General features: G+C 41.5%; 1 long non-coding RNA gene across 1 annotated transcript in view; it reads left to right on the top strand.

Annotated features, from left to right (window-relative positions):
* Positions 1-18,078, top strand: part of LOC110350982 (uncharacterized) — a 55,541-nt gene extending 37,463 nt beyond the window's left edge. The window contains exons 6-10 of the long non-coding RNA XR_015452043.1: positions 4,352-7,804; positions 12,632-12,779; positions 13,014-13,062; positions 15,114-15,224; positions 17,694-18,078. This is a non-coding gene — a long non-coding RNA (uncharacterized LOC110350982). The remainder of the gene's footprint in view (positions 1-4,351; positions 7,805-12,631; positions 12,780-13,013; positions 13,063-15,113; positions 15,225-17,693) is intronic.
* The last annotated feature ends 5,877 nt before the right edge of the window (positions 18,079-23,955 follow it).

Raw genomic sequence — 23,955 nt, 5'->3', positions numbered from 1 at the left:
CCCTGGGTTCAATAGCTGGTACTAAAAAATAGGTGCATAATTAAATCTTTTAGTTCTAAAATAAATATACTGGATTAGAATACAGGATATGAGAAGACATCATTTGTAGAAAGTATAATATTGCTGCAGGAAGTTTCTCATGCTTGCATGCATGTGTGTGCATGCGTGGGCATGTGCACACATGTGCTGGGTCATGCTGCTTCTATGCTTAGTAGACAAAAAGCCCATGAGCCACTATGTGTGGAAGAGTGAGGTCTGGGAAGTTATGAAGCAAGCCCACCCTGGGAACAAAAGAGAAGGGAGAACATTAGTGGCCGGGGGAGGCAGGATAGGGGCAGGAATCATGAGAAGAAGTGCTGAGACCTTTCTCAGGCCCACCCAAGACCCACCCACACCTCAGGGTACTGGAGTATCCCTTTCTGGCTTCTGCTAGGGATTAGCAGTTTTAAAAAGTAAATATCAGCTCCTGAAACAATAAAGGCAGTGTCCTCAAGACCAGGGGCAGCAAGGAGGTGGGAGGGCTCCTGCCCACTGTTGGTGCCATGGGAACCTGGAGGTGGTGAGGGGCTGATCTCAGACTTGGACAAGTCACTCTTGAGGTACAGGTTGATGTTCAGTGACAGAAGAAAGGGGGAAAGAGATAAAAGTGTGTCACATCTATGGTTCTATAAAGCTTAGACTCAAAAAAAGCTTTAAGGGATACCATGGGAGATAGCAGCAAGAGGGCTGCTTGGGCCTGAGAAAAGGCCACTGGGTCCCTGACACCACACACACACACACACACCCTTCCATGGCTTATCCTCCCCTCAGGGGAGACTCGGGTCCCCTTCATCTTCCTGATCTCTGCAGCTGTCCAACCTCATCACCTCATTACCTCTGCAGGGACGCCAGGGTCCAGCCACCCTGAGTAGCATGAGTTCCCAGACCATGAGACTGCTCCCTCTTTCTTTGGGTTCCCACTTTTCTCTCCTTGGATATCACCAGGCCTTGTCCTCCAGGCCTCTCTTACCAGTTTACTTCCTACCTGGAGACACCAGGACGTTGCCTGTCTGGGGCTTACCTGGAGAGGCACTTCCTTAAGAGCCTGCTGCCTGCCAAGACTGAGCTCCTGAGGCACAACCTGGCCTAGGGATGGCCTGCATTCCAGGGTCACAGCAGAGATGTCCAATTGCTTTCAGTCCTCCTCCCAGGGAGCTTGTGTCCAAGATCTCACACACGCTGGACAAGCATTCTACCACCAAGTTATATTCCCAGTCCTTGATTTATATTTTTATCGAATGACCAGGCAGGAAAGACTGAACATTCTCCTAGGGTCAAATCTTTCCAGCCCACCAACAGATGAATGGGTAAGGAAACTGATATACATCTGTTTACGAAGTCATAAAGAAGGATAGATTTGAGTCATTTCTAGGAAAATGGATACACCTTCAGTCCACAATGCCAAGTAGATCAGACACAGAATGTTAGATATTGCAGATATATTAGATATATTAGATTACAGATATATTAGATAGTTTCTCTTATATGAGAAACCCAAAGCATAAGTAATTTAAAGAGCAAAATAAAACAAAGATGATAAGAAACAGGGAAATAGACTCTGGCGATGGGACAGGACCCAGGGATGGGGAGATAGGAGGGCGGAGAGGGAAAGTTAAAGGATCAAGATGCAGTTGGTATAGAAGCAATTCCCCACCCTGAATATATTCCTTATGTATTACAGGCATATATAAGTATTTTCTTTTTGAGACAAGGTCTCTGTATGTAGTTTAGGCTGGCCTTGAACCCACTGTGATCTTACTTCTGTGCACCACCATGCATGGCACAAAAAGATTTTTTTTCTTAAAGACTAAAATAATTTTTCCAGAGATGTGAACCATGAGGGCAGGGGAGTCTGGGTGCGGCAGGATTTGCAGGTGCAGGGAAGGATCTGAGAGACAGCTCAAGTGAGCAGCCTGCGCTGCCCAGAGAGGTGACAGGTGGGCGGGCCTCGACTGTGTGGCAGAACGGGAACAGGTTGGAGCTGCTCCCTCAACTTTTACTGCCCTGGCTGTGCGTGGGCTGTGAGGGCCCAGCTCCTGTCCCCGGGGCACCTTAAAGGAACTTCAGGACCTCTGACTCCAAGTTCAAAGGTGGGAAAGCACAGGGTGTGTTTAGGGCATGGGAAAGAGAGCAGAGCACTAGGAGCAGCGTCTCCCAGAGCAGGAAGGAGAGGGGCAGGTAGGGACAGGGCTCAGGGGTAGTTTTGTCACAGGTAACGGGAGACCACTAGAGGGAGGATGGGCTGCAACCACTGTCCCCAGTAATTGTATGCAAATTTAGGAAGAAGATGTCTCTTTTCAACAGATTCTCAAAACTGCTGTGATCACAAACAGTAAACAGATGCTGTGCTAGAGGCTTCTAAGCAGGTTTCCGGAATTTTGCTCTGGCAACGGCATGCGTGCTAGAATGTAGTTTCACTAGTTTTCCTGGTGGAGAACATGTTCCATGGCAAGATAGTGTGTAAATATTTGAAATCTGACATTTGGGTGTTTCATAAGATTGTCTGCCTCTCTGTCTATGAGTTAGAAATTCTTACTTTTAGTAGAGGTAGCCCCCAATCTAATGTGCATGCCTGGTGGGTTCATAAGAAATAGCTGTTGGCTGTGTGGTGTCAGCTGACTCCGACCGGGGTGTTTTCCCCTGGGTTCCTTGCCCTGCAGCTGGCTTTGACTCTGCCTGTGGCTCCCATCCCCAAGTCCTTTGTCTCAGTCTCATCTGGGTTGGTCCGGTGCTGGGACACTGATTTATTCATTTCACAAATATTTTCTTGAAAGCTGAGTGTTGTGTGATGTGACAGGGAAAGGCTGCTCGTTGACCTTAGGTAGACCACATGCAGCGGGGCACAGGCTCATAGAGTCAGGCTGTGACAGTGTGTGACTAAGAGCACCAGCATGGGGTTCCACTCAGCGCAGGGAGGGGAGCTGGCAGGCCCAGGTCCTCTGGACCGGATTAGCGTCAGCATGGGTGGAGGAGAGGCCGCCAAAGCCAGCCTCAGCTTGTTTCCGAGCTGTGCTGCCTCCCAGCCCCTCTGAGGTTACCTTTCCACAATCTGCAGGGAAATCTCACTCCAGACTCTATGGAGTCTAAGACTGAGCACTATTAGCTTTGAGTGTCTTTTTCTTTTTTCTTACAGGTTTGAAAAGGAGGGGGAAAAAGGAGTGCACTAGCCCAAACTCCAAATGTGTTGTTAATATAGTCCAGTTTGGTTTTGAGAATGAGAACATTTGTCCCCTTTACCCCAAGGATGTTCCCCTGGATTGGCCACCTAGCGGGTGCCTCTTCAGGTCAGGCCTATACAGACATTTGCATGCTGGGCAGAGGCCCCTTCATAAAACACATTCTCTCCCTAAGGCCAACCCCATGGGCAACGTGAAGGCTGCCCTTACCCTTTCTGTCTGTCCCTTAACACTCCACCCTAACACCATGACCACAGAGAGGGTACCTGATGGGCCAGACTTGCCCAAAGGCTGGGGATAAGCAGGGAGGATTGTGACATCAGAGGAAAGCCAAGAGACTATGGAAAGAGAGATTTTAAGGAATTGACTCATACAATTGTGGAAGCTGGCAAATTCAAATTCTGCAAGGTAGGCTGTCAGGCCTAGGGAAGTGTCCAATTCAGTCTATTGGCAGCCCTCCCTGAGAGGGAATTCTGCCAGTAGACTGACGGGACTCCGTTCAACTGACTGGATTAGGCCCACCCATATTATGGAGGGCAAAGAGCTTTACTCTGAGTCTACTGATTTAATTCTTAATCCTGTCCAAAAATTACCTTCCTAGAAATACTTAGATCATATTTAACCACATATTAAGATACTGTGGCCTAAACTAGTTAACATGTACAATAAACTATCACAAGCCTCAACTCTGGTTCTTCTAACTTCCCCATCATCAGGCAGGGCTGGCAGGGGTGGGGCTGGGGGGTCTCACTATGCATAAATGAGATAGTATGGCTCTTCCACCCCACATGACACTACCCTAAAGGTGTTAACCTACTTTGTTTCTTTCCTTTGGCTTCTGGCTGTAAGTTTTAAACCATGCTATTGAAGCACCTATGTAGATCTGTGAGTCTGTCTGTTCTGTGAGCTCTGGAGTAGCTTACCTGGTGGTGTGCTTCGTATACCATTGCATGAGGTAATTTTCAGCTGTAACACTCGAAGGAAGACCCAGCATCAGCTTTGCAATGATGCTTCTCTCATTCTCCACAGGTTGTAAGGTGTGGGTAATGAGGATGAAATCCCTCCATCCATCCCTGGGCCCATGGCTTCTCCTCTTCTATCTAAAACAGCTTTCCATGAATGTTTGTATCTTTCAGGGACTGGAGGCCAGGAAGAAGCTATGAAGTTACTTCTGTTCTGCCATAGTCAGTTATTTAAGAGGACAGGAACACTACTCAGAGGTTTGGACAGAAACGGAAATCAAGGAGAATCCAAAGATCTGTCTCCCTCTCCAGTTCCCCAAGGGATCCCCAAACTCAGGAAGGTCTCCACCAGGTTGGGAAGGAGTCTGCTCTGATGGCCCCACGCTGTGGGCAGGAAGGGGGAGGCCACAGTTAGGCTCCTTAAACACAGGAACCCTTTTTCTTTTCTTTTCTCTTTCTTTATTTCTTTTTATTTGAACCCTCAGCATCTACATTCTGCCTGGCACATTCCAGGGATAGTTAGCTGAACTGCAGAGGAATTAGAAAAAGAGCCTCCTGATCGGCTACAGTTTCTGGCTTCCCATATTGGAAATCTGCATACACCTTTTCCTACAGGTGTGTTATAGGTACTGTAACACTTCACCAAAGGAGTTAAATGGGCTTTTGCCAAAAGATCTGGGGTATAACTAGCATATAGGGAATTATTTTCCTTTGGGAAATGTGTTGTTGATTTCAAGTAATCTGCCTTCAAAATCTACTTATTTAAAATGGGCATGGTAGTACATACCTATACTACTGAAATGTCTGAGCAAGAAGACTGAAAGTTCAAGGACAGCCTGAATAATTCAGTGAAACTTTGTCTCAAAAAAAAAAAAATTAAAGGGGGAGCAGGGGTACGTAGCTCAGTGGTAGGGTGTTTGCCTAGCATGTGTGAGGTCCTGGGTACAATTCTCAGTACAGAAAAATTAAGAATCCACTTATCTATAAATTGAGAGCCATCTGTACACACCATTCCTATTGCCACCCAATCCTTAAATTCCAGCAAGTCTGCATACTGCTGAAAAAATGCATTCAGCTTCCATTTTTTTGTCATCTTCCTCCACCCAAAGTACCTGCAGTGATTTTGCGCTCTGTGCTGCACCCTGTAGCTTAGATGCTGGAAGGCCTCAAGGCAGAAACTATCCCTCTTTTTCACACTCCCCAATACATATTCTCAGCCTCCAGTAAACTGTGAATGCAAGAAATAGAGTGCCTCACCACTTCGTAGGAGAGGCACATTTTCCATTCACACCTTCTCCGTGGGAAATGGAGGGGCAGGCTGTGAAGGGTGGACAGTGGAGAAGAGGGTGTACAGCTATGTTCATGGCCACCCCAGGACCCCCCTCACCCTTAAACGAGTCTGCCTGACAATCTTAGTCTTACTGGTAGAGGAGGGGCTTCTTGCTTTCTATACTGTCAACACAGAAAGACTCAGTTTACTAAAGAATAAGTATCTTTATGAGAATATTTTTTTCAGCCCCATGCATTAAACTTAGATCAGCAGTAGCTAGGAACAAATTTGTCCCCCTCGTGGGGGGGCATTTGGCAATATTTGGAGACATTTTTGGTTTTCATGACTAAGAGGAGTAAAAACTAGAGTTGCTGTTAAACATCCTATAATATAATGGGCAACCCAACAACAAAGAATGGCAGTGCCAAAGCTAACATCCCTAGGTCAAACCGTTATATCTGGTCTGTCACCATTATTATATTATCTAGGAAAACAAACACCCAAAAACCATTAGCAGATCTCATATTTGCAATGATTAAAATGTATAGAAGGGCAAATGACTTCCTTCCGAATTGTATTTCCTTGTCAATGGATTACCACACAGTCATACAATGATTTAAGAATTTTGAGCATTTTCTTAAAATGTGATCTCTCACTGTTAACCATTTTCCACAAATCAATCAAGTTTTCATTACTCCAAGCAAGTAATAATTGAGGGAACAGAAGAAACTGCAGAGTGTATTGGAATGAAGTGGCTGGTTCATTCACCAACTGGCTGTGGCAGATTGTATTTTCTGAAAATGTGTGTGTGGTCTTGCATTCTACGTGCTCTTCTCATAATGTGACTTTGGCAATCCTCCCATGAAGAGGTAGGAACTCTCTTCCCTTCTGTTGAATCTGGGAATGCTTCTGACCATGGTGCAAGTGATATCGTGTGACTCCCAAACATAAAAGGAACATAGCTTCCTCTTGGTTCTCTTGGTACCCAGCCACTAAGCGGTGAGAAAGCAGAAGCAGCCACATGTGTAGGTATTCTGGCTGAGAAGATGAGGTCCCGGTAACAGCCAGCATCAGTCAACAGACATGGGAACGAGCAAGCCTTCAGCTGGCTTCTGCCCTCTTCCACAGAGTCACTCAGTCTCTGAGTGGTAACAACTAAGCCCTAGACTTTGTGAAACAAGACAAGCTGTCCACACTGTGCCACTCCCTAATTCCTGACCCACACTCTATTAACTATAAGAAAACTGTTATTTTAAGTCACAGAGTTTTAGAGTAATTGTCATGTAGCAAAATAAACCTGGAATAGTAATTCTCCTCAAATCTGTATAAAATTTTTCCTGCAATAAATTTCTAAATTACTGTGTACCATGGACTTTCCAGAAACCATAAATGCTAATTTTTCAGTGTTAAAGATCCCCAAAATGGTAAAAACAAACGACAACAAAAACAAATGGCAAATGTCCTATCACTTACCTATCCTGTACCTAAGGCAGACATCCCTAATTAATCATAGAACTCTTTCTTGAAGATCAGGGATCCAGCATTTTGAAAATGCTTCTCAACAAAGCTCTCAAGAAACCAAATCAACAACCAAGTAATTGGGGCTAACACACAATTTGAAATCCCTTTTCCATCTCCAGGATTCTTTGTGAGAATTGAGGCTAGTTTCCACTGGCTGATGCCCAGAAAGAAGGATTTAACTATTGTTTAAACAGGTGCATATGCAGAATGCATTACGTTGTTTGCAAAAATTCTGTTATACTAACTTAGTAGATGAATATGGTAGCATCCTTTTATTATGACTTTTGAGAACTTGGCATAAAACAACAGGGATTTGTTGATACCAACAGACATTTTTATTAAAAACAAATAAACCCAAATCCCTGGTACATCAGACAAATATTTAACCCCTTTTTTTAAAAAGTGAAAGAATCTCCAAGTGAAAGCCCCACATGATTAATGGGATGAGATGGGCCCATGTGTCTAGCCAGTGATTGAAGATTGCCAACTTTCTGGGATAGTTCAGAAGTGGAATTCTTTATTTCAGTTTGATGAAGCAGGCAAAGAAAGACAGGAGCCACTGGCACATGTATGATTTTGATGTTTGTTCAATGCACATTACTATATGAGGTCTAGCAAAGAGCATGAAGTGCACATGCCCTCTCTCTTTCAATTTTCTGTTTGCGGATTTGATGTCTTCAACCTACAACTGACAGCTAAATTTCTCTCTCTCATCTACCAGAGATTCTTGGAAGTCTGAAGTTGTTTATTTTTAAAAAGAATGTAATAATGGTTATTTGAAGAAAATGACTGAGGTGATTGAATTCCTCAGAAGGCAGGCAGACCACGTGACCGAGGTACTTTTTAACTCCAAATTTCAACAATTCTGATAACAGCACAGTTACCCTTACTCTGTCATGGTGGGTTTTGGAACTTTTAATCAAGTTATCTGCAAAAGGGAGTCAAAGTGGAGCAAAAAAAATGAAAAGTCACACAGACTGAAATTCTCTAATTGTCTTGAGAACATTTTACAAATTTTAATTTAACTAAGGCAATAACCCTAGGAATGTTTTTGAGATAATTGAAAATTATCTTCTTCATCTCTACTGGCTTTTCCTATGTCCCCTTCTCACCATTAAATGCCTTTGACTCTCTCCCAGCTTTCCCCCAACAAACATAGCAACAAACCTGTGACTTCATCTTTAGATACCGGGGCCATCATTTTCCTGCCTGTTTACCATTCTCTGTACTCTCCCAAAAAAACTATTGACTCCTTGGCTAATCTGAAACTGATTCAAACTGAGATATTATGAGCTTTGTATGTTCTCAGCAGGAAAAAAAAAAAATTGAGATCAGGCCGGGGATTTAGCTCAGTGGCACCGCGCCTGCCTCACAGGTGCAAGGTCCTGAGTTCGATCCCCAGTACTGCAAAAAAGAAAAAAAAGAAAAAGAAAAGAAAAGAAAATTGAGATCATAAGTGGATGTGTTTTGCTTATTTAAAAGACTACGGCTGGGGATTTAGCTCAGTGGTTTCACCACCTGCTACGCAAGTGCAAGGACCCGAGTTCAATCCCTGGTACAAAAAAAAAAAGACTACATAAAAATTGCAAATAAGGTAAAAAAAAATGCCAATGAACATTAAATTCTCACAACTTTGGGTGATACATATGATTGTACTCATTTTCCTGGTGTGGAAACGGAACAGGCAGGCCTAGAGATTGCTCAAGGCTTGAGGATCCAAAAAGCTATCGACTTTGTTGCAAAGCATGTGTTTGGCTGCCATGCCTCTCTTCTCATGATGTCTTTCTCAGCTTTGAGAGATTTAATAAGATGATCTCTCCTGGGCAACTTTAAGGAGAAAAGGCATTTTGCCACCCTAGCTCCTGGTGGCCAACATGAAAATTAGAACACTTATATGACTGTGGCTATTCTGGAACACCTGACAAATGACTTTGAAAAGCCAAGTGTTTACCCACTTAAACACTAATCTTAAATGTACATGAAAATTTTCTTAAATGTATTTATGTAATTTCATTCCTTCATAAGGTGGATACTCTAAATATAATTTAGCCTTTAGCCTTTCCTTATATACTCAAGGTTTACCATGTGAACATTAGCTACAGTTAACAAGGCTGTAGACAGCGATGCCCTGGAGGACTGTGGAAGTACATAGGGCTGTTTTTAAACAACATTTTAAGTGGTCCCAGACTACTGTGCTATTTGAGTTCTTGTGTCTGCTTTTCATGGATTTTCTGCCATGTTCTCAACCTCTTGGTTACTGACTCCCAATGTTATTAGTACCTGTCTCTATTAGTCCTCCTTTGTCTAGTTTTGCTTCTTATAATTTGTGATGGATATGCCAGATATTTAGGCATATTTTATCTGAAAATACCCACTGAATGACTGAGGGGACTCCTAGTAAACATGGCATATGAATTTTAGTGAACTGAATTTATAACATCTATTTTAACTCTCTAATTCTCTGGGCCAATAATTGATGAGACTGTTAATCAACGGGCCACAAATATTCATTGGTACCTGCCTACTCACAATACCCTTTAAGGAAATTGTCTGGCTGCCATAGCACCTGCTTCTTAGATGGCCGTGTTTTGCCCTTAAAGGGATCCATCCACATCATCTACAGCACACGTGATTGGATGAGTGGAACCCAGACCCAAGCCTACCCAGACCACAGACTGGCCAACAACCATGATGAAAAGATGTGTGTGGCCAGTCCTAACTCTGGGGAATCTGAATTAGATAGTTGGAGTGGCATTTGAAACAACATTTGCAGCAGAACTGTGTCCCTTGAGGCCACCATGTATCTTGTGCCACATGAAGTGACGAAGCAGCAGAATCTCTAAGATAGCCAGTAGGAAGAAAGAGAAGGAAGCAAATGCATGGGCTGAGATGAGTGTGTGTGGGCAGGAGGGTTGTCCATGTGTACCTTTACTTTGAATACCATTTCTCTTGGGGCAACTTGAGTGAGTCTCTGTATCTCTCTCCCAAAAGAAGCCAACTATGGGGGCCAGGGATTTAGCTCAGTGGTTCCACCACCTGCCTCGCAAGCGCAAGTTCCCCAGTTTGATCCCTGGTACCAAAAAAAAAAAAGCCAACTATAAAATTTAACTTCTTGAGAGCTGAATTGTGACTTCTTATATAACTTCCTATATTTTCTGGACCCAGTGAAACCAGAAGAGCACAGAATAACGATGCAAGAGAAATAAAAGAATTCATAATGAAAGCCAGAATTAAACCAAAAGACAAGAGTGCATATGAAGAAAAAGACAACAGCTCATAGTTATGCCAAAATAGAGGACCAGCATCCTTTCTAGCTTAAATAACCAACTCATCAACACAGAAGCAAAGATTAAGCATCTACATGATGAAAATGTAAAACAATCAGAAGAAAACCCTTGAGCCCGGCTGAAGTTCTTTTTTAATTAAGCAATTACAACTTGCATACAACACCTGGTTACCTGTGGAGGGGTGTGGATGTGAGTGTGTGTGCATGCACATGTGTGTGGCATTTCACGGGGGGGGGGGGGGATACAACCTCCCTTGAGGTCTTACAGCAGCCTATATAAAGAGGCACAGCTAGACAGCTGCTCCCATGGGAGCCCATCGGGAAGAAAACAGACTGGAGGCAGACAGTTACAGAAATGAGCCAAACAAGAGGCTAAGAATCATTTCTCACCCATTGCTGATGTCTCTGGAGAATGTGGCTCAGTCAATGCTTTGTTATCCACACAGAGGAGAGTGAAGCTGTTCTCACACCATTAGGGAGCACACCCAAGGTCAGAATCGGGGAGATGACACACATCTTTCCTATGCACCACAGGCTCTGGCCTCCAGGAGTTTCTCAGCAATTGTCCTGGCCACCAGGCTGGGGAAGGCAGGTGGGGCTGCACTCCAGCCAGGTGAAGCCCAGTGTTCCAAGGGGGTATTGATAGAAGACAGGTAGAGGCTGAAAGGAAGCCAGGGCATTGTCATTGGCATTGGAAGAGAATAGATCAAATCAGAAGGGCAAGATAGTAAATGAAAAACAGTAGCAAGACTGGTGCCTAAGAGAGATGAGAACAATACACCAAAGGGTTAGGGATCCAGGGCTGAATTAATCAGGTTGCTACCTGGAAAACAGAAAGGCTATGCTGGAGGCACCAACTCAGACCACCTCAAGGAACCACAGTCAGGGCCGCCTGAAAACCGTCCTGCCTGCCTAAGATCGAGAGTTCAGGGCTAGAGATAAAAGAAGGAAGAGGAAGAGAAGGGAAATGGGATGGGGAAGACAAAGATGGGCAGAGAGATGGGGGAGAAAGAAAGAGATCATTTAACAGAGCAAACTGGCATTGACAAAATGTGATCAAACAGTTAATATCTTCCCCCCAAAACTTGTTTCTAATAACAAAACAAAAATCACCACTAAAACCTAGTTGAGGTACCCCACATGAAACAAATATGAGGGTTTTACAAGATCATAATTAATAAGTCAGTAACCTTTTATCCAGATTCTGGGAACTAAATTTGTACAACTTATGGTAGCTTAGCTCATTCCCTCCCCGCAAGCCCTGTCACAGCATAAAATGGGGAGGAAAGCAGGCTCACCGACCTACCTGCCGTAGGCTCTGAGAGGCCTACTTTCAAAGAGGACTGCTGAAGGTCTAGAGGAAGCAAGGATGAGGCTGAGAAGGAAAGAAGCTAAGGGAAACTCTGGCCCCAGGACACCCTCTTGAGTAGGACAGAAGTATGTGGGTTCTTCCCCCAGACACAGACCTCATCCTCAGCCCTGGAATGCCTGACCCTTTAGAGCATCTGACTGGCTGGCTATGGCCTCCTTCTTGAAGCATTTCTTTCTCAGATCCTGGGATAGTATGCTTGCCTGAGTTTTCTCCTTTTTCTTCATTTATTCATGGCTGTTCATTCTGAAAATCCTTTTTTGAGCCTGGTCACCAACTTCTAGGCTCAAGTGATCCTCCTGACTCAGGCTCCTGAGTACTGGAACTATAGCTGTGTGCCACCACGCCTGACATGTATGAAAAATTTCAAACATTTATAAAAGTAGAGAAAATAATACAATAAGGCCCTTTGTCCATCAAGGTTCAACAACCTTCAATTTGTGGCCTGTCACATTTGCCCTGGAGCTCTGTTCACTTTCCTGTTCCTACGGATTATTCCGGAGTGAATCCCAGTCCTTGTACCAGCTGTGAACATTTCATTTTGCATCCCCAAGGCTCCCTTTCAGAAATCATAACTCAGTTTCACCAGTCATACCCCCAAAACAATCCTCAAGAGCACCAGGTACCTCAGCAGTATTCATGTCTCCCCATTGATTTGATAAGGAGCCTTTCAAAAATGGTTTATTTGTATGAACAGGATCCAAATGAAGTCTATACATTGTTATTGCTTAATATCCTCTCTTGTCTTTTAACTTATACATTTTCTCTCCATATCTTTCTTTTCTTACAATTTTTCTGTGTGGTGTCCACAGAATAGCCTAATGAATTGTTGGATCTATTTGTAATGTTAGAAGCCATTAATAATCATTGCCTAATGATTACTTCTGTTATTCAGCAAGGAGTTGCCAAGTGTCATTCCTCTCGTTCCTTGTTCACTTACTAGCTATAATACTACAAAAAGAGCCTTCTTTCATCAGCTGTTTGGTGACTGAGGCACTGTCCCTACAGAAAGCCCGCCTGCCTGTTGGCCCCAGCACCACTGCCCGCTAGCTGTGCACCCATGGGCAAGTCATATGATCGCTCAGTACTACTTTTCCAGCTATCTGTGGGAATGATTGCTGCTGGAAGGAGATTATGCACATCAAGCTCCTGACAGGTAAGCGTCTCATAATTGAACTGTTATCCCTACTTTCTTTGTTAGAGTAAGGATTTCCTCAGCAGCGCCCAGTAGGCACCCCTCAAAGATACTGAGCAGGGTTTGGCTTTTCATCACTTGTCACTTCTATGGGCTGATTGCACCCATCAGCAGAATTGTCCAGAAGGAGAACCATTTCAGTGCACGGAGGTTGTTCCTGATGTGGATGACAATAATCAGCAATTTGCTCTGCAGAGAGGGCCCAGAGAAGACACATGGGAGCCAGCGATGGGATTGCAGTGAGGTAAGTGCCAGGGTCATCTGGGGCCTGGACCGTCCTGCCTCCCCCTAGGGAGGCACATGTATCCCTCCTCCACAGTGCTCTTCCTCTGGAACTCTTATTAGGAATGTATGTTCTCTTCCTCTGGTTTCGGCAAGTCAGTAAATGAATTTCACTCTATTGTCAGAACAGGTGGCTACTTGTTTACAGCAATAGGAATTTATAAGGCTTTGTAAAAACCATTCAGGCATATTTAGGGCCTAATCGTATCCATCTCAAAATTGACTCTGGGTTTGATGACTCCGTATTTCTCTTCATGTTAAATCTTTATGATGTCTCTTCTATCTTCTTAATGGTCCCTACTTAGCAGAGGATCCTTGAGTATTTTGGTAGAAGTTGTAAAATAAGCCATTTTTAAATCAGTCTATATACATTGTAAAAGTAAATCTTATTTTGGTGGATCAACCCTAAAAGATGAGATTCTGAGGTTTTAGGGGGAGTCTGTGCTCTCCCAAGGAGTGGACAACTAAGTCCTGTGGAGAGATGATACTCATGCAGAGCACTTCTCTCTGAGGGCTGGGATAAAATGTTCCTCTCTCTCCTCAGTACCCAGATTAACCCTTCAATGTCTCCATTTCCATCTTTGGAGCATCCATGAAAATGGAACATAATGAAATTTTTTCTCTTCAAATTCTTTTTCCTTGAATTTTTCTAGGTAACATATGTAAGTTTCATGCAAAAATTCAAAAAAAAAATGTTTAATCTTCAGTATAAATGGGTTAAGAGGTTAGACTGTGAAGCATAAGGAATCTTATTAGCTGTTCAACCCTAAGCAAGCTACTTCTTCTCTGTGAGCCTTAGTTTCTCTGCTTGGATAAAAATTGTTGATGCCAGGCATGGTGGTATACACCTGTAATCCCAGTACTTGGGAGGCTGAGGTAGAAGGAATGCTGCAAGTTCAAGGCCAGCCTGGGATAACAGTGAGTGCAAGGCCAGCCTGCACTATATAGCAAGACTATCTCAAAAAAAAAAAAAAGTTGTTGTTAATGAGGATAGAGTCAGATAATATAGGAAAAGCCATTGTGTCTGACAAAGTTTAAGGACCTAGTCATTGTTAGCTATTACTGTTATTACAGTTATTACTAGATTCTGGCCTTGATTAGCCAAGTGTTACATTACTATTTTTATGTGAAACAAAATTTAGTTGGAATATTGCTCAATGACAGAATACAAATAATAACTAGATGGATCTCAAGGACGTTATGATGGAGTGAAAAAGTTCAGTCTCAAAGGGTCATATCATATTTCTATCCATTCATTTAACATTCTCAAAATTACAAAATTATAGGGATGGAGAACAGATGAACGGTTGCCAGGGTAATGTTAGGGATGGTGGGTTGGGTGTGTGACTGTGAAGGGTCATGATGAAACAGTTCTGCATCTTGATTGTTCTGGTGATCACATGACTACAAGTGTGGTAAAACAACATAGAACTATACACACACAATGTACCAAGGTCACTTTCTTAACTGATACTTTATTGTTACATAAAATGTAACCACTGGAGTAAGGTACAGGAGACCTTTCTGTACTCTCTTTGCAATGTCCTATGAATCTATACTTATTTCAAAATAGCAAAAAAAAAAAGTGTGTACTTACATAATCAACATATGCCTTACACTGGGCCATATAGTATATGATGATAACACTTCCTTTCTTGTGGAACATTTTCCCCCAGATGTAAAAATTGCCTTCTTTTACTTACTTTGGTTTGCTATGTACCTAGCACTAATTCTTCCCAATGTTAGAACTGCAAAATCCCCCCAGAGCAATTGAATACCTGAGGAAGCCCATCAGTTTCATATTTTAATTAGTGACATCTTTCCCCAAACTCCTCCCTCCAACTCCAGTTCAGACCTGCTGTTCTCTGGGCTGATTCTGGACCCATTTTTATTGGAAAGTATTTGGTAGTCTGTACCCCAAAGACTTAAATTGTGTTTTTTACAGGGTTCTGACATTTCAGAATATGTAATTTTTCTTTTTTGCTTGCCTGTATTCTCTAATACTGCTTCAAGCCACTGCATTATGCCATTATATCCCTTGTGGAATGAGAGAGGAGGGGATAGAGTCCAGGAACAAACAACAACAACAACAACAGAAGGTCTTCCTTTCAGCGGCGTAAAGAGGTACGCGGGACCCCAGGGAATATTCCAGCAGGCCCATGCTCTTATCCAACTGACACAGTCTCTACCAGGTGCTGCTTGGAGGCTGAACTGTGCCCCATCTGCTCTTAATCTTGACACTTCCGGTGCACATGAGGCCAGGGCTCTGGTCCTATGTGCTCAGTGGGTACTTTAGGGTCACCCTCACTCAGGCAGCACCCTCTCATTCCCACCAGCCCTTGTCTCCCTCCTCCAAAGCCCTTAGACATTTACACCCTCTGTGTCTCACCTCCCTCAGGCTCCAGCCCCAGCTACCGGTCATTTTCAGCAAAGCCATCCTGCAGCCGGGTGGGGAAAGGGCAGGAGGGAGCTTCAGAGCTCAAGGATAGAAGAAGGCAGAGCAGAGGTCACCATGGAGGTGTGGCCCCAGAATGGAATATTTGAACAATGAGCAGACCTATCTCATTACTAAATTTAATCTCATTTGGATTCTCTCACATTTTAGTAGACCCAAGAGTCTCTTATCTCCTTCCCAGACTTAGATTATTTTACAAAAAGTGATCTATTAGGTATCAGAAAAAGAGGGGGAAAGGAAATTTCACCAAACTTGGGTAAAAGAGAGTGAATAGGAAATATCTGGGCTAGAAGGGAGGAGGCTGCTCACATCTGCTGAGGGGTGAGCATACTTTCTCTCAAAATGAAGCGTGACCCAGTGTGTGGCACCTATGGGACCCTGCAAGTGCAGCGCCCATCTGCTGTGGCTTCGTGCTGACCCTCAGAAGCACCAGTGCGTGCAACAAAGTCCCAAAGAAAAGAGCTTTCAATGCAGCCTATCAGATGATAATAAGCCTTGTTGCCTCAGAAAGTCTGAGCCAAAACCCACCAAATAAACCATAGAGCAATCTTGGTGATTTTACTGTTGCAGGTTTTCTGAGAGTAGATTTGCAGCCTTCTGACACAACAAAAACACATTTAACAAGTTTCCCAATTCCCCTGGCTGGACTTGTTTTATGTTTAAGACAAAGCTAATAGCAATATTTCAGGTAAATCATTCTCCATCTCCTGTAATCTTTCAAGGACTTGGAATGTATTAAAACACTTCCCATGAACATTATTTAAAAAATGATCTTCTATCGTACAGCTCACCATCTAATGAGATATTTTTTCTATGTCCATCCCATAGTTCCTCTTAACAAAATGCCATGATTTAAGTGCGGAAGGCTCTGGAACTCCCTTGGCAAATTAAAGTGTTTTTCAATTTGCTCATTTGATTTAAGAAATAGTCTGGGTAACCTGTGTAGAAGACATATCAAACCCTCACTTAATATATGGTATGTTTCCTTAAGTGCATAAAAGACCTTGGAAATTCTTAATTTAATGAAAATTGTTCACCCTGGCAAGATACCCGGCACAGATAGCCAGCAGTGACAGCTGAAAGCAAATCCATGTATTTGCGTAAGACAAGAAGAGCTATGGAGGCAGAACAAGGGCTGGGTACAATCCCAGAATCTAATTATTAAAGTAGGGATAGAGAGAAAATCTTTTCACCATAAATTGATAGTTTGTGTAAAAAAAAAAAAAAAAAAAAGTCTCTATTAGGTCTCACTCTTCTCTCTCTTTCTCTCTCTGCCACTTGCAAAGACAAATTGTTAATGACAAAAATGATTCTGGTTATTAAAAAAAACAAACAAACCAGGAAGTCAGAGCCTAATGGGCAAATGTATGAATCACAGGGAAGAGTTGAACTATTCATTATTTCTTCAGTTTTATTTTTGCACCAAAGTTGTTTCTTTAATGATGGAACAATGTTACTAAATTAAGAGACCTTAGGCCTCCTGTGTTAGCCAAATATCTTTAAAAATAACACAGAATTCATTTCCTCTCTCCTTTTCCTCAGTCTTCTCTTCCTCCATGCAAGAAAGCCTCTTGGACTCTCCAAAAAAGTGTTAAATCTCTGCTCCTTTTTCTGAATTTAACAAAATGGTGGTCTGGTTTTTATCTCTTTTTTTTTTCCTGTTTTGTTCTTTTTATTTTCTTAAAATATTTTAATTATATGGGCTATCCAAAGCAACTTTAAATTGGGTTTATCTCCATGGAGGTAAGGATGGGCAAAGGGGGGCTTTTTAACTTTACTTTCTTTAGCACTACTAAACTTTGGCTTTATATAAGCATATGCTCATTTTATAATTTAAAATTTTTTCTGATTACACACTTGAAATAGCCAAAGGGCAGAGACACGATTTTTTTTCTGATTAGAAATAGTGCATGTTTATACAGATAGTCTGTAAAAGAGAAAAAAGAAAGATGTAAATGCTATTTATTGTCTCACTCCTCTGTGCCACGTGAGGTCATCAACAGTGTGGACCTCATCACACCTCCTGGGAGGGACCCTTCAAGTTCCTACTGGGTGGAAGGGGGAGAAGAAATGGGCTTCCAATTAGGAAAAATGATATGTTGGGGTACAGAAGCTAAGAATAATCCATTTTCTTTCAGCCTCACCTTCCTGAGACTTTCTGAGCTTCTGAGAAGCAAATTGCCACGCCACTTCATCCCTACATGGCTACCTGTTCCCTGAACACTTGGTGGTCCTCTTTTTGGTGTGTCAAGTCTGTTCATTGTTTTCTTTCAAGTTTCTGAAGTTTTGGAAGCCTATCACATGTGCTGTTATCTTCTCTCCTGTTCTTGAAGCCTTCAGAGATTTTGTCATTTTTTATTTTATTCATGGAATTTTGTAGAGTTTCCCAAATGGGTACAGGTAGTTGCATTCAACCAGGAGTGCCCATATACTGCTTGAAATGTTTAACAATATTTTAATGATTGGATAATAATTCTTTAATATAAATGTGCCATGATTTATCTAACTTCATCTTTTGTGTGATTTTGCCTGTGTTATTTATTTCCTTTAGATAAAATACTAAATACAAACTTGTTGGACCTAAGAATTTGAACAATTTAAAGACTCTTTGCAGATACTCCTACGCACTGGAAGGTTGTCCATTTATCTGCCCCAGAAGGTCATGAGAGTGCTCCTTTCCCACTCCCTGTGGTTTCCTGCCGTGCCTCTTGATGCTCCACCTTCTCCTGAACTGTCTCTCCTTGAAGAGAGGCCACCATTCTTTACGACTTCCTCCCTTGGGAGCCTGTTCCCTACCCATAGCTCCTCTGGGGCTCACTCTGAGCTCACCTAACCAGGATCGGACTGTACTCTCGAAACATCCTGCAGGGCTCCTTTCCAAGGTTCCCAATATGTGTTCAGCCTGGATTTTCATTTTGGCTTTTCGGTATAGAAATCTTCCTTGGGACACTGGCTCTTTGCTCTTCAGCCCTGTTACCTCTGCAGCTTATGCTGTGGTATTTGCTGTTGAGCTACTTGGTGGGGGAATGAAGAGCTGTACTTTAATCTCATTAGTCTGAATCTCAGAATCTCTTAGGCAATCGCATGACTAAACCTGCCTGTGGGTTTTGTTGGTCTGTTTTCGGTAAGAAGAGGGCTTGACAAGTTCAAAAATTAGACAAATGCTCTGTGTTTTTTGAAGGGCAAAATGCTCTTATTTTTCAAGCTCCTAAGTTTTTCACTGTCTAAACTGATTGGCTTGAGTATATTTTAGCAATGAGGGAAGAGGTACTTGGTCAGTGCGAGTCCAGTTTGGACTCTCCCTCACCTAACTGGACAGCACAAGGACGCCCTGGGGACATTCCTCCATGCTCCTAAACCCTGGCTTCAAGTAAGGACCTGAGAGTCTTCCATGGGAGCCAGACTTCCCTTTGCTCGTAATTGTATTCTTCCAGTGAAGAAAGCACCACCAAAATACTACATCCCTGACACCTAAATTCACAAAACAGTGTTCATTATAATTTCAGCTTCTGAGCCGAGGATTTAGCTCAGTGGTTCTGGTGCCTGCCTCGCAACCTGAGGACCAGAGTTCGATCCCCAGTACCAAAAAAACAAAAAACAAAAAAAAATTTACTTAATTTCAGCTTCTGTTTGTGGTACTAGGGTACCCAGGCCTTCACACTGAGCTACATCTTCAGCACATTTTTTTTCATTCTGTACTTGTTTTCTTCTTAAATTCTTTTATTGGTACATTTTAGGTATACAATTTGTTTACATTTATCATTGGGTGCTTCTACCTGTACATGATGCATCTTGGGTCTTATTTTTTCCCCATTCCCTGTGCTCCCTTCCCTATTTACAAAGACTTTGTTTCCATTTTTTCCTTTTCTCATAATTTTTCCTTTCCCTTCTTTCCTTTCCCCTTCCCCTCCCACTTCCCCTACCTCTTTGGACCTTTTCTTCCTATTTCAAATTATCATTATTGATTTTAATCATTTTAATCCTTATTTACACTTTCAGTTTCTCACACTAGAGAAACTATTTGGTATTTACACAAGTGTGTCCTATCTATTTCACTTAAGAGTATGGCCTCAATATGCATCCATTTAGCTATAAATGTCTCTAGTTTCCTTTATGGCTGAGTAGTTCTCCATTTTATAAAAAGAAAAACACATCTTCTTTATCCAATTTCCAGTTGATGGGCAATTGGGCTTTAGCTATTACAAACTGTGCTGCTATGAACATGGGTGCACATATGTTGCTGTGGTATGATTCTTTTAATTCTTTGGGGAAGATACCCAGCAGGGGGATAGCTGAGTCAAATGGGACCTCTAGTCCTAGTTCTTTCAGGTATCTCCATACTGATTTCCACAGTGGTTGCACCAGTCTGCACTCCCACCAACAATGGAGAAGGGTTCCTTTCTCCCCACACCCCCACCAGCATTTATTATTGGTTGATTTCTTGATAGCAGCCATTCTTTCTGAGGTAAGATGGAATCTCAGTGTTGTTTTTATCTGCATCTCTCAAATAACCAGTGATGTTGAACATTTTTTCATATGTTTATTTGCTGCTTTTACTTGTTTGTCTGAGAAATGTCTGTTCATTTCAGATGCCCATTTTTGGATTGGGTCTTTGAATTGGGGGGGGTCTGATTTTTTTCAATTCTTTATATATTCTAGAGAGTAGACCTTTGTCTGAGGTACAGCTGCTAAAAATTTTTTCCCACATTGCAGGTTGTCTCTTAGCTCTGTTGGTGGTTTCTTTTGCAGTGCAGAAGCTTTTTTAATAAGATGAGATCCCAGTTGTTGATTCTTTGTGCTAGTTCCCATGCTACTGAGGTTTTGTTCATAAAGTCTTTCCCTATGCCAATGTCTTCAAGAGTTCTACCTAACTTATCTTCCACCAAGTTTAGTGTTTCTGTCTTAATATTTAGATCTTTAATCCACTTTGATCTTAGTTTAGTGCATGGTGATAGATATGGGTCTAGTTTTAATCTTTGGCAGGTTGAAATCCAGTTTTTCCAACACCATTTATTAAATAGGCTATCTTTCCTCCAATGAGGGTGGTTGGCTCCTTTGTCAAATATGAGGTGGCTGACTATGTCTGGAGTTGTTTCTACATCTTCTAATCTATTCCACTGATCCTTGGGTCTGTTTCAAGTTGGGGATTATGATACCCCCTGCCATGTCTCTGTTGCCTAGAATTGCTTTTGCTATTCTAGGTCTGTTCTGGTTCCAAATGAATTTTTGGATAGTTTTCTCTAGTTGTGTGAAATATATTGTTGGAATTTCAATCAGCATTGCATTAAATCTATATAACAGTTTTGGAAGTATGGCCATTTTCACTATATTTGTTCTTCCTACCCAGGAACAAGAGATGTCTTTCCATTTTCTTATATCCTCTTCAATCTCTTTTTTCAGAGTGTTGTAGTTTTCAGTGTAGAGATCTTTTGCTTCCTTTGTTAGACTGATTCCTAGATATTTAATTTTTTTGGATGCTATTGTAAAAGGAATTGTTTCCCTAATTTCTCTCTCAGTGAGTCTGTTATTTGTATATAAGAAGCCTATTGTTTTTTGAGTGTTGAACTTGCATCCAGCTACTCTGCTGAATCTGTCAATTAAGTCTGGAAGTCTTTTGGCGGAGTTTTTTGGGTCTTCTATGTAAAGTATCATATCGTCAGCAAATAATGACAGTTTAACTTCTTCCTTTCCTTCTTTTTATTTCTTTTATTTCTATTCCTTTTTTTTCCTTCTCTTATCTAATTGCTGTGGCTAATGTTTCCAGAACTATATTGAACAGGAGTGGTGATTGTGGGCATCCTTGTCTTGTTCCTGATTTTAGCATGAAAGTTTTCAGTTTTTGACTATTTAGTATGATGTTGGCTATTGGTTTTTCATAGATAGCCTTAATCAGGTTGAGAGAAAGACCTCCTATTCCAATTTTCTGTAGGGTTTTTATCATGAATTGGATTTTGTCGAATGTTTTTTCTGCATCTATTGAGATGATCATGTGGTTTTTGTCCTTGACTCTGTTAATATAGTGTATTACATTTAGTGATTTATGTATGTTGAACCATCCTTGCATCCCTGGGATAAATCCAACTTGGGCAGGGTATATGATCTTCTTGATGACCCCCTGTATTCTGTTTGCCAGTATCTTGTTGAGGATTGTTGCATCTATGTTCATTAGGGAGATTAGCCTGTAGTTCTCTTTTTTGTTTGGGTCTTTCCCTGTTTTGGAATCCAAGTAACACTTGCTTCCAGGAATAAATTTGGAAGTATTGCTTCCCTTTCAATTTCGCTGATGAGTTTAAAGAGTAATGGGGATAGTTCTTCTTTAAATCTCTTGTAGAATTCAGCAGTGAAGCCATCAGGACCTGGGCTTTTCTTTGTTGGTAAGTTTTTTATTACATTTTCAATTTCACTCATTGTAATTGGGGTGTTTAGAATTTCTATATCTTTTTCATTTAACTTTGGCAATTCGTATGTATCTAGGAATCTGTCCATTTCTTCCATGTTTTCCATTTTATTAGAGTACAGGTTCTCGAAGTAGGTATCAATGATCCTCTGGATTTCTGCTGGATCTGTTGTGACTTCACCTTTTTCATTCTTAATTACATGGATTTGAGCCTTTCTGTTTTTTTCCTTTTTCTGATAAGGTTAGCTAAAGCTTTATCAATTTTATTTATTCTTTTGAAAACCAACTCTTTGGTTCATTGATTTTTTTATATCATTCTCTTAGTCTCCATTGCATTGATTTCTGCTCTGATCTTTATAATTTCCTCTCTTGTACCAACTTTGGGTTATGCTCATCTTTTTCTAGGAGCTTGAGGTTCTGCATTAGGTTGTTTATTTGAGTTCTCTCTGTTTTCCTAATATGGGCATTCACTGCTGTGAATTTTCCTTGTAGAACTGCTTTAATTGTGTCCCATAGATTCCTGTATGTTGTACTGGCATTATCATTTACTTGTAGAAACTGTCTAATTTCTTCTTTAATTTCCTCTGTGACCCATTGGTTCTTCAGGAGGGTCTTATTCAATTTCCTTGTGTTTGTGGGGGTTTTGTTGTTTCTTATGTTATTGATCTCCAATTTTATTGCACTATGGTCTGATAATATCCAGGGGGTAACTTCAATTCTTTTACATTTACTTAGACATGTCCTATGAGCTAGTATGTGGTCTATTTTGGAGAATGACCCATGGGCAGCTGAAAAGAATGTGTATTCTGATTTTGTGGGATGGAACACTCCGTAAACATCTATTAAGTCCATTTGTTCAATAGCTTGGTTCAGTTCTAGAATTTTGTTGTTAATTTTTTGTCTAAATGATCTATTTGTCATAGTGGGGTATTAAGGTCCCCAAATACAATTATATTAGTGCTTATTTGTTTTTTTTGTCTATTAATATTTGTTTTGTATAGTTGGGGGCATTCGTATTTGGTATATATATATTTAGGATTGTCATCTCTTCCTCTTGGATTGTTCCCTTCACAAGGATGTAGTGATGATCTTTGTCTCTCTTAATTCATTTTGTTTTGAAATCTACTTTGTCTGCAAATAAGATTGCTACCCCTGCTTTTTTCCAGGTTCCTGTCATGTGGAGAACTGTTTTCCATCCTTTTACTTTATTCTATGAGTTTCTTTTTGAACTAGGTGTGTTTCTTGTATACAGCATATTGTTGGATTTTGCTTCTTAATCCATTCTGCCAGTCTTATTTCTTTTGATTGGTGAATTGAGGCCATTAGCATTGATGGTTATAATTGATAAATATTGACTCATCCTTGTCATGGTGTTTTACTGTTGCTGGCTTATTTATTGGTACCAGGAATTGAACTCAGGACCTTGCGGTTGTGAGGCAGGTGCCAGAACCACTGAGCTAAATCCCCAGCCCAACTCTTCCCCCCACCCTTTCCCTTTAGTTTCTTGCTTTGCCTGGTGGCTTCCCTCTTTTGGGCCTCATGGAGTTGTGACCTTCACTGTCTTTTTCTAGGATATTGTTTAGAATTGTTTGGAGTTCTGGTTTGATGTTCATGAAATTTCTCAGGTGTTTTTTGTTGTGGAAGTATCTAATTTCCCCATCAATTCTGAAAGATAATTTTGCAGGATACAACAGTCTAGGTTGGAAATTATTTTCTTTTAGGACTTGAAATACTTCACTCCAGGCTCTCTTTGACTTGAGGGTTTGTATTGAGAAGTCTGCCGTGATTCTGATGGGCTTTCCTTTGTAGGTGATTTGTTTCTTTTCTCTAACTGCTTGTAGGATTTTGTTCCTCTGTTGGGTTTCTGGGATCTTGACTATTATATGTCTGGGTGTAGATTTTTTTGATTGTGCCTAGTTGGAGTTCTATATCCCTCAATTATCTGTATGTCCAATTCTCTACCTCTGTTTGGGAAATTTTCTACTATTACTTCTGTGAACAGT

This window comes from Heterocephalus glaber, unplaced genomic scaffold (genome assembly GCF_053883595.1).
Source record: "Heterocephalus glaber isolate CG9 unplaced genomic scaffold, H.glaber_assembly_v1.0 deba00001442, whole genome shotgun sequence".
NCBI lineage: Eukaryota > Metazoa > Chordata > Mammalia > Rodentia > Bathyergidae > Heterocephalus > Heterocephalus glaber.
This window is presented reverse-complemented; position numbering and strand designations above follow the sequence as displayed.